This window comes from Lissotriton vulgaris, chromosome 11, assembly GCF_964263255.1.
Source record: "Lissotriton vulgaris chromosome 11, aLisVul1.2, whole genome shotgun sequence".
Lineage (NCBI taxonomy): Eukaryota > Metazoa > Chordata > Amphibia > Caudata > Salamandridae > Lissotriton > Lissotriton vulgaris.
The window spans coordinates 458,926,851-458,942,187 of NC_141699.1; positions in this window are offsets into that span (position 1 = coordinate 458,926,851).

The following is a 15,337-nucleotide window of genomic DNA, read 5'->3' on the forward strand; positions in this document are numbered from 1 at the left end:
TGCTCTACGACCACCCGACCCTCCTGCAATGGGCACTGACCTACTGTTTTTTCCAACCCCCCCCCACGCCACCTACCTTGCATCACCAAAGACTGTGCATGCTGGGACATGGAGTCCATCATGCTTAACTCGGACTGCCATTGGTGTGCTGACTGCATTAGGGGGAGGGAACTCAAGTGCCTGCCGGTATTTTACACAGGAGGAATCTATTAGGGAGAGGTTCCTAACAGTGAAGGGCGCTGAAGAAGGCTATCGCGGAAATGCATTTGCCGCCGCTGGGACAATTGAAATAAACTGCATGCTTGCTCCTGAATCCCCTTGTGGCCTCTGATTCTTTCTTGAAAGGATGTGGCGTGATATATACAGCGCTAGCCAGAGGCGCTGAACAGAAGGCCCAGCAGCACGAAGTGACCCGGAATCAAACTGGTACCCCGCTGTCCGCAGCTTTCAAGGTCGAGGGATCGACAGTTCCGGAGTCTGCCACAAATCTCAGACCTGAGGGGAGCAGACGGAGATATTTTATCTCGAGTGGGCGTGGAGTCTCACATTTGACTGCCCCTGCTCTTCATCCTTGCCTGGGAGGACTGGCTGCTGCTGATATAGGGGACCCAGGGCAGACACTGTGAGTTTCTCTGCTCTACGACCACCCAACCCTCATGCAATGGGCACTGACCTACTGTTTTTTTCCAACCCCCCCACGCCACCTACCTTGCATCGCCAAAGACTGTGCATGCTGGGACATGGAGTCCATCATGCTTAACTCGGACTGCCATTGGTGTGCTGACTGCATTAGGGGGAGGGAACTCAAGTGCCTGCCGGTATTTTACAAAGGAGGAATCTATTAGGGAGAGGTTCCTAACAGTGAAGGGCGCTGAAGAAGGCTATCGCCGAAATGCATTCGCCGCCGCTGGGACAATTGAAATAAACGGCATGCTTGCTCCTGAATCCCCTTGTGGCCTCTGATTCTTTCTTGAAAGGATGTGGCGTGATATCTATATATATATATATATATATGGCATACAAACGTCTCAGCAGTCACGCAGAAAAATGACGAGGCGAACCCAGAAATTGGTGCTGGTTATTTTATTCTGCTCTCCACCACCCCACCATAAAATATATATATATATCCCCTTCAATGCGCCCGTCGGCCAACGGCTGTTGCAAGCACTACCTCCGTAGTACTGCACACGTCCGTTGGCCGACGCAGCCCCGCCCACTCAATAAAACCGCTGCACCATGGCGGAATTGCCACCGTGGTTAAGCGGCTAAGATGTCTTGCTGAGGAAATGAATTGGTGAAAGAGAATGCAAGTAGAGACAATGAACGTGTGAACATGAGTGCATTAACTGCTGAATACGACAACAATGACTGAGTTGGAGAATATCGGCGGTGGTATTTATTGTATTACAAAAATACTGATTTGCAATGTTGGGGTATTTATTTAATGCACTAAGGGCTACATGCACTTTGCGAGTTCCTAATTGCGACTGTTTGCAACTTGCAATTAGAAACAAGGAAAATGCAATAAACAACAGTGTCTCAGACACTGTTTGGGATTCCCAATAGGGGCAGCAATTGCCCTTCTTCATCAATATTCATAAGGCAGGTTGGAATTTGTGATCTATTGGGTATGGCCTGTAATCACATGGATGGTGGCCTACTGGGGACAGAAGACCACCATTTCTGTGATTGCTTTTTAGATAAAGCATTTTTTTTTAATATGCAACCCATTTCCCTTCAAGGAAAACAGTATGAATTTTTAAAATAAAAATGAAAGGCTACCTTTTTATTTTTAGGGCTCGCCCCTTTTCTATTTCGCAGAAATAGAAAACAGGGGTGAGCCCTTATGTCGCTGATCTGTTTCTTTCCCCAAAGGCTCTATTCAGGCACCTGATTGGCTCTCTTCAAGCCGGATTACCAAGAGTTCACAAGAATAGAATCACGTGACAAGCTCCTCATGCACGAGCTTGCCCGAGCCTTCCCCCTGCCAGCAGCATTTCTCCTGCACTCGGCCCACCCCCCTCCCTCTCCATATGGTGCGCTCTGCCTCACGCCAGCATCTCACCTTCCATAATTATTCACTGCAGGGCCTGCGTCTTGTCACCCTTCCTCCCAGTCTCCACCAGCAGGCTTCTCCAGTGGCTGCATGCAAATCTGAGCCCCAACCACTACTTGAGGCACCCCCTCCCTCTCCATATGGTCTCCACACCACATCAAAGGCAGCCCTTCTCCCAGCAGGCAGCCCACACCCCTCCCTCTCCATATGGTCGCTCGAGTTCCAGGCTTCCCCAGTGTGCGCTCGTTCACTTCACTTTTTCACGGCCGCAGGCCGTGACTCCTTTACCACTGCTTGTTTACTGCTCCTGCTACTGTGTATGGGGGCAAAACTGCCCGTGAGAGGGTGCCCCGGTACAGAATCAAAGCGGGGAGAAGGACCATGACGTAAGTGTAAGCTATGCCGCAGCCTCACCCTTCGGGCAGCAATTGCCCTTCTTCATCAATATTCATAAGGCAGGTTGGAATTTGTGATCCATTGGGTATGGCCTGTAATCACATGGATGGTGGCCTACTGGGGACAGAAGACCACCATTTCTGTGATTGCTTTTTAGATAAAGCATTTTTTTTTAATATGCAAGCCATTTTCCTTCAAGGAAAACAGTATGAATTTTTAAAATAAATATGAAAGGCTACCTTTTTATTTTTTAGGAGTAAGCAGTAGTCCGTGGGACCACTGCCTGTTCTTAAAAATGTCAGCGCCCACCTTCACAAAGGGGAAGTGGTCCCTTGGGGACCACTTCCTGTTTGCAAATGGGTTACCATCTTCTTCATGGAGTTGGTAACATATCAATGTTTTGAAACCGCATTCCGGTCGCAAAACATTCATACATGCCACTGTGACTCGCTATTAGGAAGGGACTACTTTGACACATTCCTTCCTAATATTGACTCGCAAACCCTATTTTGTGAGTCTGTAATAGGTTATCAACTCCCAAAATTTGGCCAGTACTTTAGTGGTCACAAAGTGCCTGATTATTTATTTGCGGCCACTAAAACTTGTCATACATGTGGCCTTACATACCCCTGATTGCGATTTGTTTTGTGGAAAACAACATACACTTACTACACCCATGTCCAATTGTATCAGAGTTTACCTACATTTTTCCCTCAGTATATTTTGTGAGGTTTCACTGGTCAACGTTTGTCAAGGGCAACTGCAGAAGTGCAATTTTTCCTTCAAAACTCACAATTCCAGTCTCAGTTCACACTACTGTTTATATAACAATCGAAATTCATGACACCACTTGAAAACTGGGCCTAATAAAATACAGTTTTGGATACTTTATTATAGGTATTGAAATAGTATATGTGCATAAATCAATACATAAGTATGTGAAAATACATCACAGTGCTTATATGCCAATAAATCTGAAGGTGAATCCACAACCCTTGGAGTTCGATTGCCTCTAATTCATGCAGGCATAATCTTGAGTGTCTGCTTAATTTTCAAGCACAAATGCAGCAGCGGAAGGTAGGCCAGGAGAAGAATTTAGGTGCATATTATCAAGCAGGACATTAAAATTATCGCTGATTTAGCGGCAAGAAATTGCTGCTAAAGCGGCGATAATGGGCTTGATAATATGCCCTGGAGAATTCCAATAGAAGCCCATGTTTACTCCAGAACATGGGTTTTTATTGGAATTCACGAGGCCATATTATCAATTCCATTATCGCCGCTTTAGCAGCACTTTTCTGCCACTAAAACTGCGATAATTTTTAATGCCCTGCTTGATAATATGCCCCTTAGTAATCAGGAAAGGCAGTGGAAAAGGGTGCTGTATTTCTGCATCTGCATGCTGTTACCCATTCTGGGCATGGATCTTTTAGTGGCCTGCTAATGATGTGATTATACCATCTTCTCTATTTCAGACCGCATTACAAGTATCGAGGAAACAATGGTGGAGTATTTCAGCATCCAGCAGTACCTTATCACTTCCTGTGGTAATACCTGGGAATAGCTTAAACAATGGTAACAGCCGATTTGTAGTGGGGCAATCAGTGCACACTATAACTCTGTCATCAATTCTACATCTAACTATTGGCTGCATAAATGTGTTCTATAAGAATATTGTAGCAGTAATGTTGACAGGCAAAATATCACCTAGATAACTTGCACTGTATTGTATAGATTTACAATTCTCACCCCCGGATGTATGTCGTTACAACGCATACTTTTACAACGCCTACCTTTACAACACATTTTTTACACCGCAACATCCATTACAATGCATTCCATTTCAACGTCTGCCATTACAGCAAATTCTTTGAAACTACCTTTACAATGCATTCCACTACAACGCATACTACATTTACAACGCATACCATTACAACGCATACCATTACATAGCATGTATGGTAAGTATTGGATAGTGTAGGGGTAAAAATTACTATTCTAACTCCAGGGGGTGCAACAGTAGGGTAAGTGTTGGATAGTGTAGGGGTAAAAATTACTATTCTAACTCCAGGGGGTGCAACAGTAGGGTAAGTATTGGATAGTGTAGGGGTAAAAATTACTATTCTAACTCCAGAGGGTGCAACAGTAGGGTAAGTGTTGGATAGTGTAAGTATGCATTTTAATGGTATGCGTTGTAATTACTGCGTTGTAATGACATGCGTTTTAGTGGTATGCATTATAGTGACATGCGTTGTAATGGTTGCGTTGTAATGGCATGCGGTGTAATGGATGTTGCATTGTAAAAGTTTTGTTGTAAAGGTAGTGCGTTGTAAAAGTTGTGTTGTAAGTGTTGTTTCCCCTCACCCCCACATCTACATACCTTCAAGATATAGGTATGTCGTCAAAGTGGTCTCACCATCGACCTCCCTATGCCACTATTGTGTACAGACCATTTTGCAGTTCCTTTTTTTATTCCCCACAACACTTCTGTCTGCCCCATCGCGACAGGTGCTAAGTGATGGCCAGAAATTGGGTAAAACTCAACATTCATGCCTTCCCTACTCATTTGTCTATTACTTCTCCCCAACTTGTCCACCAGGTTATTTGTGATAAGCCCGCAGTCGACAGCTGGCTTAGAAACTCCCTTGACATTATTCTACCAGCCAATTTAGAATCTGTTTCCAGGAAGCATCCCCCTACCCCTTGGTTTAATTTGTCTCTGCTGGAAGAACAAAACTCTGCAAGTGATTTGAAGGGGAGTGGAGAAAGCTATACGATCGTAACTCCAACTTAAAATATTAATCATCCTTGAGCCATTACCACTGGAATTGCAGAAATGCTTGCACCTCCATCTCTGAAAAAATCTCAAAACCCACAAACGTCCGAAAACACTTTATAAAGTGGTTCAAGACCTGTCCGACCCTAGAAAAATTGTATCATCCTCCCCACAGACACAAGTTCAATGCAAAGATTTGGAAGTCTATTTTGGCAAGAAAGTCACAAACATTCAACTCACTCTGGCGTCAGGAAGCATTGCTGAGTCCCAGTCCGGGATCAACAGCTCATCTCCAACTCCTGCTCCATCTCCTAAAAAAAAAGATTTACCCAGTCATGAACCACCGCTGTCTCAATTGCACTCTCCGCCCCCCTATATTTAATGTGATTTATGAACCTGCTGCAGTCCATAAAGGGCCATATGTATCAAAAAAGAGTTTTGCGATTCTCAAATTGCGTTTTTATCGAATCGCAATTAGAGAATTGCAAAATGCAATGTATGTAGGATTTGCAAAAACTTTTGCAAATCCTACATATTACTTATTTGCGAATCGCAAATTGAGATTTGCAAATAAGGAATACCTTCCTATTCATTCCTATGGCATAGGAGGCCAATAGGAATGATTGGGAAGACATTATCAATTTGACATTACCAATTAGAGAATTGTAAATTGAGAATGCAATTTCAAGGTTCCAAGGGTGCCTAAAGGACATCCTGTTGCACCCCTGAAATAAGCATGTTTGCACATTTTGCGCACATGCAGACATGTGAGACATATGGCACTTTAAAAAAATCTAAAAAGTGCTTTTTTAAAGAAAATCGCAAATTACCACCAACCTGAAGTTGGTGGTAATTTGCAATTCCTTAAGGCCAAATAGCAAATTTGTGGGGCTTCCAGAGTTGAATTTAAGGAATCGCAAGTTGCAATTCCCTAATTGCATGTGCAAAATAGAGAATCGCAAATTTTGAGATTCTCTATTTTGCGATGAACTTTTGGGATGATACATCCCAAAATGCTTTTTCCCATTCGCAAGCGGGCAGATTCTGAGAATCTGCCTGTTTGCAAACGGGAAAAAGGCTTTATACATATGGCCCTAAGTCCGGTTCTCCCCTCGATCCTCTTCGACCCTCCAAATTGTGTATCCGGAAACCCTACCTTAAGTCTTCCTGGTTGAACTACTGAACTTTTCCCTGCAGGAAGGGCTTCTCCCCAAAGCCTGGGAGCATGTCATGGTGCTACCCCTGTTGAAAGAAAACCCATTCAACTGTCCAATTTCACGCCCATCTCTCTGGTTCCCTTTCTCTCCAAAATACTGGAGAAGCATGTAAACACCCAGCTCACTCTATTTGTGGAAGCCTAGAACGTCCTTCACCTTCATAGTGAAAGAAAAGGACGTCAAGCAGTACACCACAGCAATATGTCACATCACTGCAGATACTTGTGGCGTCTCCAAAAAAAGATTTTTTGTGCATTGATTCATCCCAGGAAAAGTTGATGTATATATTTTGCAGCATATTAACTAAAGCAATTTAAAAAAATTGTACTTTAGAAATACAAAATTATATAAAAAGTATTAAAAATATGCTCAATAAAATATTTTTTATGCAGTAAACGTTAAGGGGTAAATTTTATTTGTTTCATTCATTTAAACATTTTTATGTTTTTTAATGAAAGTGTAAAAGTACAATTTACATTTTTACATTCGGTTTAATAATACCTTTTAAAATAATAAAATAATGAATCAATCATTATATATCATTTTTATCACTAAATTTATATATGTAGGGGTTGGTCATGTGTGGTGCTTGATTTACTCCAAATCTGCACTGGAATACATTTACTCCTGTTTTGACTCCTGAAGGGCCTGTAATAACTTTGGAAGTAATGCTAGCAACTAGCTATGATCCTACTCTTTTGTGGATGTAGGCCTGGTTCAGCATGTCCCTCCATAAATCCCTCCTCAAATTTCCCTAAATCCATCCTATTTAGTAATAGATATTCCTTATTTTCCCACCACTCTCCATGTCCTGCTAACATTTACTACTCATTCATATAGTTACATGCGAGAAGATCTACACCGCCATGGGTATGATCTTTACACAATGAAGATAGGAGAAACTGAGCTGAAGGCCTCAGCCTTATGTTTGTGAACTTCATTTTGTGGTACTTGAGTAGTACTACTTTATGGAATGCAAAATTCGGTTTGTGATGTAGGTCCTAAGCACCCTTGCAAAGAAACCTATTACTAAGGTCCTAGGTACTGCTGTATGTAGATGGCAGAGGTAAACAAGCTCAAGGGAGTGGCTGCTATGCTTTATGTGGCCCCTCAACAAACTTTATTTGTTTTAAAAAAACTAACTTTAATCTTTTCAGATTGAAATATTTGTTTGGATACCAACATCTGTGGACGTTTGAAATTCTTCAGGGAAATATACGGAATTTGAGTCAAGTCAATACATGATTCATAAGGTACTCCACTATTTCAAAGGAAATGTATTTCTATTTTCTTTGTAGTTCTTTGTAATAGTACCAGTAGAAGCGGCTATAATGATATCACAGACCTTACTGCTATTTCTGGAAAAGTTTGTACCATAGAATCATGGACGCACAACAATTGTCAAGCAAGTGAAACTAATACATTTAAAATAAATGTGTTTTCCCTATATATTTTTCACAAAAATATTGAGTTCAGGGTATTCAACACAAATAACAAAACGATGGTGGAGGGCTAAAGGGATATTTAAAGACCAGCCTAAGTTATATCCCCCGAAAGAGCAGCATATACAACAAACAAACTTAGGGGTCTAAACTAGAAACCCTGTTGGGATCTCTTTCAATCTACCTTAACGTATGATTGAGTCCATTAAGATGAGGAAGTGACTACCATATTTGACTAACAGAACAAATCACCAAAACATGGGCCACCTGTGACAATCACAGATGGCCCATGTTTTGGTGTTTTGTTCTGTTATTGAAGTTTTTACAATGTTGACAATTATTTATGGTGCCTTACAGAATGTGCTGGTGGCTATAAGGATATTTTCCGAATTTGAGCAACTCCGCATTACATTTGCAAAGTGAAGTTCCTGACAAATTCCGCCAATCAGCTCATGTCCAAATGACTCTGCCTCACAAGAACAACACGAGACCCCACAATGCATGCTTGTGAGCGTGGGCGAGATTTGCTGACCCCTGCAGCGATAACCAACAGATGTGAATGGTCGAGGTCAGAAAGGGCTGCTGTTTGAGTAGATTTGCTGCTGCTCAAGTAGATTTTCCATTTGAGCTGCAGCAAAATCAACTCGAATCGCTACATTCTCTTGAGCAATGCATTGTGCCGTTTGCACTGATTTTCAGCACTTCTCACTCTACTGGTGCTAAATTGAAGCACGAGACGGATATTTTTCACCAATTGGTAGAATTCCATGGGATCTCACCGAGTTTTTCTGTAACGCCACGGAATTCCACAGAGGGAAATTTCCCAAATGCCACCCACCCTAAATAAGGATCTGTGTATAAAAAATACACAGACTTGTTGAAGTTCCTTGCTCTTGACATACAGAAGTTCAGTATATCTTTTCGTCCCTACATTAGGGTCAGAATGATGACAAACTTTATATTCTACCTTCTCTAAAATAGAATGTTCTTTCATCAAGTGATACGAATAGCAGTTGAACTAACTTCTTTCTATTGCTTTTTTTCAGCAAAAAAGCAGGACTAAATAGAACTTTTAGATAAACCTATTCCAGAGCAGATTTTATTGAGGAATATAGATAGATTAGGATGCTTGTTTTTAAAACCAAGTTCCCCTTTTATTTGTTATGAAAATAATCTGGGTCTTGAAATTAGGAATTGTCTAGGTACGTAAATCACTCCAGTATCAACAATGAAGGCAATACAATTGATATTTGATATTTGCATATGAGTGCAACTGTTACATTGCAGCCATTACATTGCGAGTAAGTACCTCAGACTTTTTACACTGCAGGTAAGTACATCTAGGGTTGCTTTTGTCAATCAATCAATCAATCAATCAAAGCATTTATATAGCGCAATACTCACCCAGAGGGTCTCAAGGCGCTCGGGGAGGGGGATCCGCTACTGCTCGAACAGCCAGGTCTTGAGCTGCTTCCTGAGGCGAGGTGGTCCTGGGTGAGGCGGAGGTGGGTCGGGAGGGAGTTCCATGTCTTGGCGGCGAGGTAGGAGAAGGACCGTCCCCCTGTGGTGGCTCTTCGGATGCGGGGGACGGCGGCGAGGGCGTGGCCGGTCGATCGAAGCTGGCGTTTGGGAGCGTAGAAGTTGAGGTGGCTGTTGAGGTATCCTGGTCCTTGATTGTGTAGGGCTTTGTGAGCGTGGGTGAGGAGACGGAAGGTGATTCTCTTGTTGACCTGGAGCCAGTGCAGGTCTCTCAGGTGTTCGGAGATGTGGCTGCAACGGGGGATGTCCAGGATGAGTCGTGCTGAGGCGTTCTGGATCCGCTGAAGTCTCTTCTGGAGTTTGGCAGTGGTTCCTGCGTAGAGGGAGTTGCCGTAGCCCAGACGGCTGGTGACGAGGGCCTGGGTGACCGTCTTCCTGGTCTCGGTGGGGATCCACCGGAAGATCTTACGTAGCATGCGCAGGATGTTGAAGCACGATGAGGAGACGGCGTTGACTTGTCTGGTCATGGAGAGGGAGGAGTCCAGGATGAAGCCTAGGTTACGTGCGTGGTCTGTAGGTTTGGGTGCGCTGCCTAGGGCAGGGGGCCACCAGGAGTCGTCCCAGGCGGAGGGTGAGGATCCCAGGATGAGGACTTCCGTCTTGTCTGAGTTCAGTTTCAGGCGACTGTCCCATTACACCCTGTTTGTTTACATTGCAGGTCAATAGATAGTTATTAGTTTTAACTGACATAGCACTCACTGCGGGACTGCAGCCAGAGTCCCATGGGGAAAACTGACAAAATAAGAAATCTTATTGACCGGCTCCACTGAAGATCTGTGGGAAGAAAGGCCTGATTGGTAACTACAACATGAAGAAAAATGTTGTGGCTGCCATTACAGGACTCGGGCTCGCAGTCCCAGAGTCATGAAAGAAAAAAAGGACATAAGAAGGCAGAGTATGGATACCCTTACCTATGTTCGCTGTAGGCTGCGTGGGTGAGGTCCAATTTGTGATCTAGCTTCTACCAGCTCCCCAGCAGCCTGATTCATCATTGTTAAATCCGGTCGCAAAGGGCCAGATTCTGAGAATCTGGCCCTTTGCGAGCGGTATTTTTGCATTTGGGATTCATCAAACCAAATGCAAAAATCGCTATTTAAGAATTCGCATATTTGCGAGGAATAGCATTTAAGGAATCTCTATTAGAGATTCCTTAAATGCTATTCTTGAAACATTTTTAAATTGCGAATTCGCAAAAATTTACCGCTATTTACCGCGAGGTCAAACCTCGTGGTAAATAGCGGAAACTTAGAAAAATGCATTTAAATGCATTTTTCTAAGTTTCATGTTACACACACACATGTCCTTGGGACATGTGTGTGCGCAACACCAATGTAGCATACATTTCAGGGGTGCTACAGGGTGTCCTTTGGACACCCCTGCACCCTTGAAATCGCAATTTCAATATGCGAATCGCTAATTGCAATTCGCACATTGAAATGTCTTCCCATTCATTCCTATGGGCCTTTGGGCCCATAGGAATGAATGTGGAGATATTCCTTAATTGCGATTAGCAATTTGCTAATCGCAATTAAGGAATAATTAGAAATCGCAATTTATTTAGCGATTTCTTGGTGAATAGCATTTTGCTATTCCTTAATAGCGATTCCTTAATAATCGCTATTAAGGAATAGCAAATACTCACCTTGATGAATCAGGCTGTAGGTCTCTCTTGGATTGCACTCACCCCTTCCAGGACCAAAAGATAAAACAAACAGGAGGCGTAAATTCTTCTCTTTTCTCTTTTCGGATGTGGCACGAGGCACTGTCAGGAGACCCACCACATACAAAGAGGCTGCTTCTTTGATTCTTCTTTCATTCTTTGAGAGGGTGAAAATGTTGCATTACAGCCAGAACTACTGATTCTGAAACAGGGGGAACAGGTTCCAAACTTAATGCTCAGGTAAAGCGCTCTAATACTTTATGATCAAGTTTGCTATTTAAAACTGCAAAATTTATTAAACTTGAAGCTTAAAGAATGGGGAAATACTTTCTAACCAATCCTCCTTTCTGAGGGCACCTTCAAATACGTGGGTTTAGGCCATGCCCCGTAAAAAACATCTCTTGTGTTTGATTTATTATCCTATAAAGTTGCTCCTCCTATAATTAGAATCTAGGCCACTTAGATGGTACACATGATCCATGACTTGCCTTTTAGTTCACTGCTTGGCAGTTCGGGCTGGACTGTTCCCATGAGGCACAGGGTCAAGGCTGATTTTCATATGGCCATGACTGAACTGGGGTGGTGTGGAGTGCAAAAAAACGATGGATTTAGGCCCAGATCTCTGTACTGGGGTGAATGTATGACATTGTTCTGCAGTCTTTCCATCAACTGTTGTTTTTGCTTTTAATTCACTAATGGCATTGTCATCATAGTATGGGCAGGAATGTTTCTCAGTGCATGTTTAAAAACTCTCCCTTTTAATAAATACTTCGCAAATAATCTGATGTACAATGGTGAAGCTCTTCCGAGTTTTCATTTTTTTAATTGTGAAGACATCGCACCATATTCTAGCATGATCTGTGCTGCATGATTGATATGCCATATATGTCCAAGGCTTGACTCATGCATGTGCTCTTAAGAGCCAAATCTGATCCTTGATTCAGCTGCCCCTGTTAATTTGTTAGCTCCCCACCTCTACCTTGTAGCACAGTCAGGGTCACTGGAATTATAGAGCAGGAGAGGCCCAAAGAGTTAAATTATATGCCAGGCAAAGGCAATTTATGATGCTTAATACAGCACATTTTGTGTTAGTATTACATATTTTGTTATTTTCACACATGCTAATATTGTCTGGGCAAATGTCTCACCTCATTAGTACCAAATTAAAATCCACATACAGCAATTAGAACCAGAACAGTGACCAGTCAACCTTTGCGAAGGGTCTTCCACTTTGCAGCAATATGGATAGTCACATTTGTAGTTATTTTTTAATCCATTCAACCTAGAAAGGATTACTTAGGGTTGAAATCTGCTAATTATACAGCAGATGATGGATTATGTGAATCTGTAGGTAAACGTAAAAGGCCACGATAGCAAACTACATCATTCCAATGGCATGCGAGTTCTGTCAGGCATAGGTTTTGTACTGGAAGGGGATCCTTCCAGTGCAAAAAATATCCTTTAAGACTTTTCCTACTTTATGTGTGCTGTACAGTGAAACAGATATGCACAGTTTGAAAAATATGGTGACTTAGAGATGCCCCACTGTTAGCCTGCCTCAAATTCCTGTCTATAAATGCTAGTTGATAAAGATTTGCCACAGAAAACAATGGGTGGTTGCATGAGAATTTCCATGTTTCACCCAGACTACACCCCTTTTGTGCAAAGTCGAGCGATGTACGGCATTGTGCTACTTTGCGTACAGGGGGGAAACTTTCTCACAGAAATCATGATTTCCATTGGAAAGTAAATCTCACCACAACATTGTCCTGGATGTGCGTAATTGATTTGATGCAATCTCAGTGCAAAGTTCTAGCAAATCTGGCCCAGAATCTCTAAACACATACCTGTCAGTGTCAATCGGAAAATTTTTGCTCTTGCTGTAAACTAATGCTAGGTTACCAAATGACGAAGAGATAGGGTCGTTGAAGCATTCAAGGAAGGCCCTCAGGTACAAAGATTCAATTTAAGGAATTGTAAATTGGGCAAAGAACAATTTGCATTTCGTGATTCCTTCAATGGAATATACAAAATGCGTTTGATAGAAGCGGACACAATTTGCTAACTGACTTCAAAGGAAAGAAGCCTTTTTCATTTAGAGAACCAATCGATGTATTAAAAGGTTGGTTCTCAATATACTGTCGCATAGTGGGTCTCAATTCGACCTACCTCATTAATATGCATCATTGGCTACATTTACAGTCATGGTGGCCTGCAGCAGTCAGCAGAATAACATGTCTGCAAATGATTTTGAATTAAGCATTTTTTTTCTTAAAGGAAAAGGGGATGCATTTAAAAACTAAAATAAAAATGAACAAAACTTTTTTATGAGGTATCATGAACCACTGCCTGCTCAAAAAAATGTTTCTGGGAGCATTACCAAAGGGTAAGGGGCCCCCAAGGGGCCCCATCCTATTTGGGAATAGCTGGAAAAGTATTGGAGCCAAATTTATCAAAGACTTGCATGGCCCTTGCGCTACGCAATGGGGGGCAAGAGTGACACAATTCTTAAATTACATTTAGCAAGTCACGCCAGGCTTGATCAATCTACACGACACAAATCACTGGGTTACTCTGCCCCAGGGAGGCATCCATGGGAGGAGTATGGGTGTTCCCATGCATCCCCACATGGATTTTTGATGCGTTCTAAGATTTACCATTACTGTAAGACCTGCTACCCCTCCCCAGATGAGGCGCAACAAGGAGAAATATCCATATTTCTCCTTGTTACTTCCTATTTTTATGTGTGCATTCTGCACCACAAATAGAGGTAATCACTTCTCAGGACAAGTTTTTGCAGAAACAGGTCACTTCCTGCGCAAACAAAATCCTCCATACAGTGCAGGCACACTTGGACCATGATGCAAGGGTGTCCGTTTTGGCACTAGGTAGCACAATGTGCACCAGCACAGGTAAAAGACAGGAATGTGCTGAATAACTTTAGATACAGCACATTCCTGCCCCTTCCCTATCACGTAGCGCAAGAAGGTGACTTGCTGCACTGCGTGATATTTAATAAATATGCCCCTTAATGTTTCAAAACCAGAATTTTATTGCAAAACATTAATACACTGCTTAAAGCTTTGGTAACTGACCAAATCTTTATCTATTCCCAAACCCAATTAGCAATTCTGTAAGATTCGGTAATCTGTTACCAAATCGCTATTTGTGTTTGGAGAAATAAAATAAGCCATTTTACGATTGGAAAGGCTCCGATTTTATGAATCAGAGCCTTACGGACCATAAAGTAACTTCATACATGAGATCCAAATATGTTTTCCGCCTGGCATTGAGCATACCAAATTTCTCTAGACATTTTCTGGATTGTAAAAAAGCTCTAAACTTGCTTTAACAACTATCATTTAATTATGTTTCTTGCAGAGTACTAAATCTAAAAATGTATAAACTCCTAAAATTTCAGGAGTGACTAAAAATGTAGCTGTGTTAATTCACCTATCTACACATTCGTTTTTTAATGAAATGTGTAGGTCAATTTTAAATGCTTGTGCAGTACCTCATTCTTTTCTACAGTGATGACACAGAAGCATGTTTGAATCATGGCTTTGAACTTCATGCGCCTCACCCAACATCTCCCATATAGGTCACACTACATCCTTATCAACCTTGCATTCCAAAAGAGTGCAGAGAATCACAATGCAAATCAGAATACATCACAACTTTCTCTAAAGTATTAAGTACTATAGAAATGCAATTTAGGAAAGAGGTTAAAATGTGGTTGTTCCCTAGAATCTGACAGTTAGGAGGGCTTCTTTCTCTAAAACTTTTTCTGGCATCTATAACTGAATGATGATTTTCGCACTATAGCGCCAAGATACCCGTAGGGTGATAGCCGCGCTTTACAAATACCACATACAATACAATACAATACAAATGCAAGGGTACCAAACAAATATATTAATGTTCCTGTTCTGTAGCTTACAAGTGGTGCAGTGTGGATTCGGGCATCTTTGTGGTTGCAAGGGTGGTGCCACCGGGCCTGATCAAAGCCGGCTGCCCCAGTACATGTGAGGATTCTAAATGAGATTATAAAAGTTGGGTAGGGGAGATAGCAAGGGCCAACCTATACTGTGATGCGGAAATGTGATTCTAGTCAAGGCAGTGGCTTTTTTTGCTGCAGTCAGTGCAAAAGACACACAGATGAAGGACAGAATACATAGCAAATCATACATTCTCCCCCAGGCAAGAGATTGGGGTTAAATCCATCGTTCTTTTGCTCACCATGCCACACCA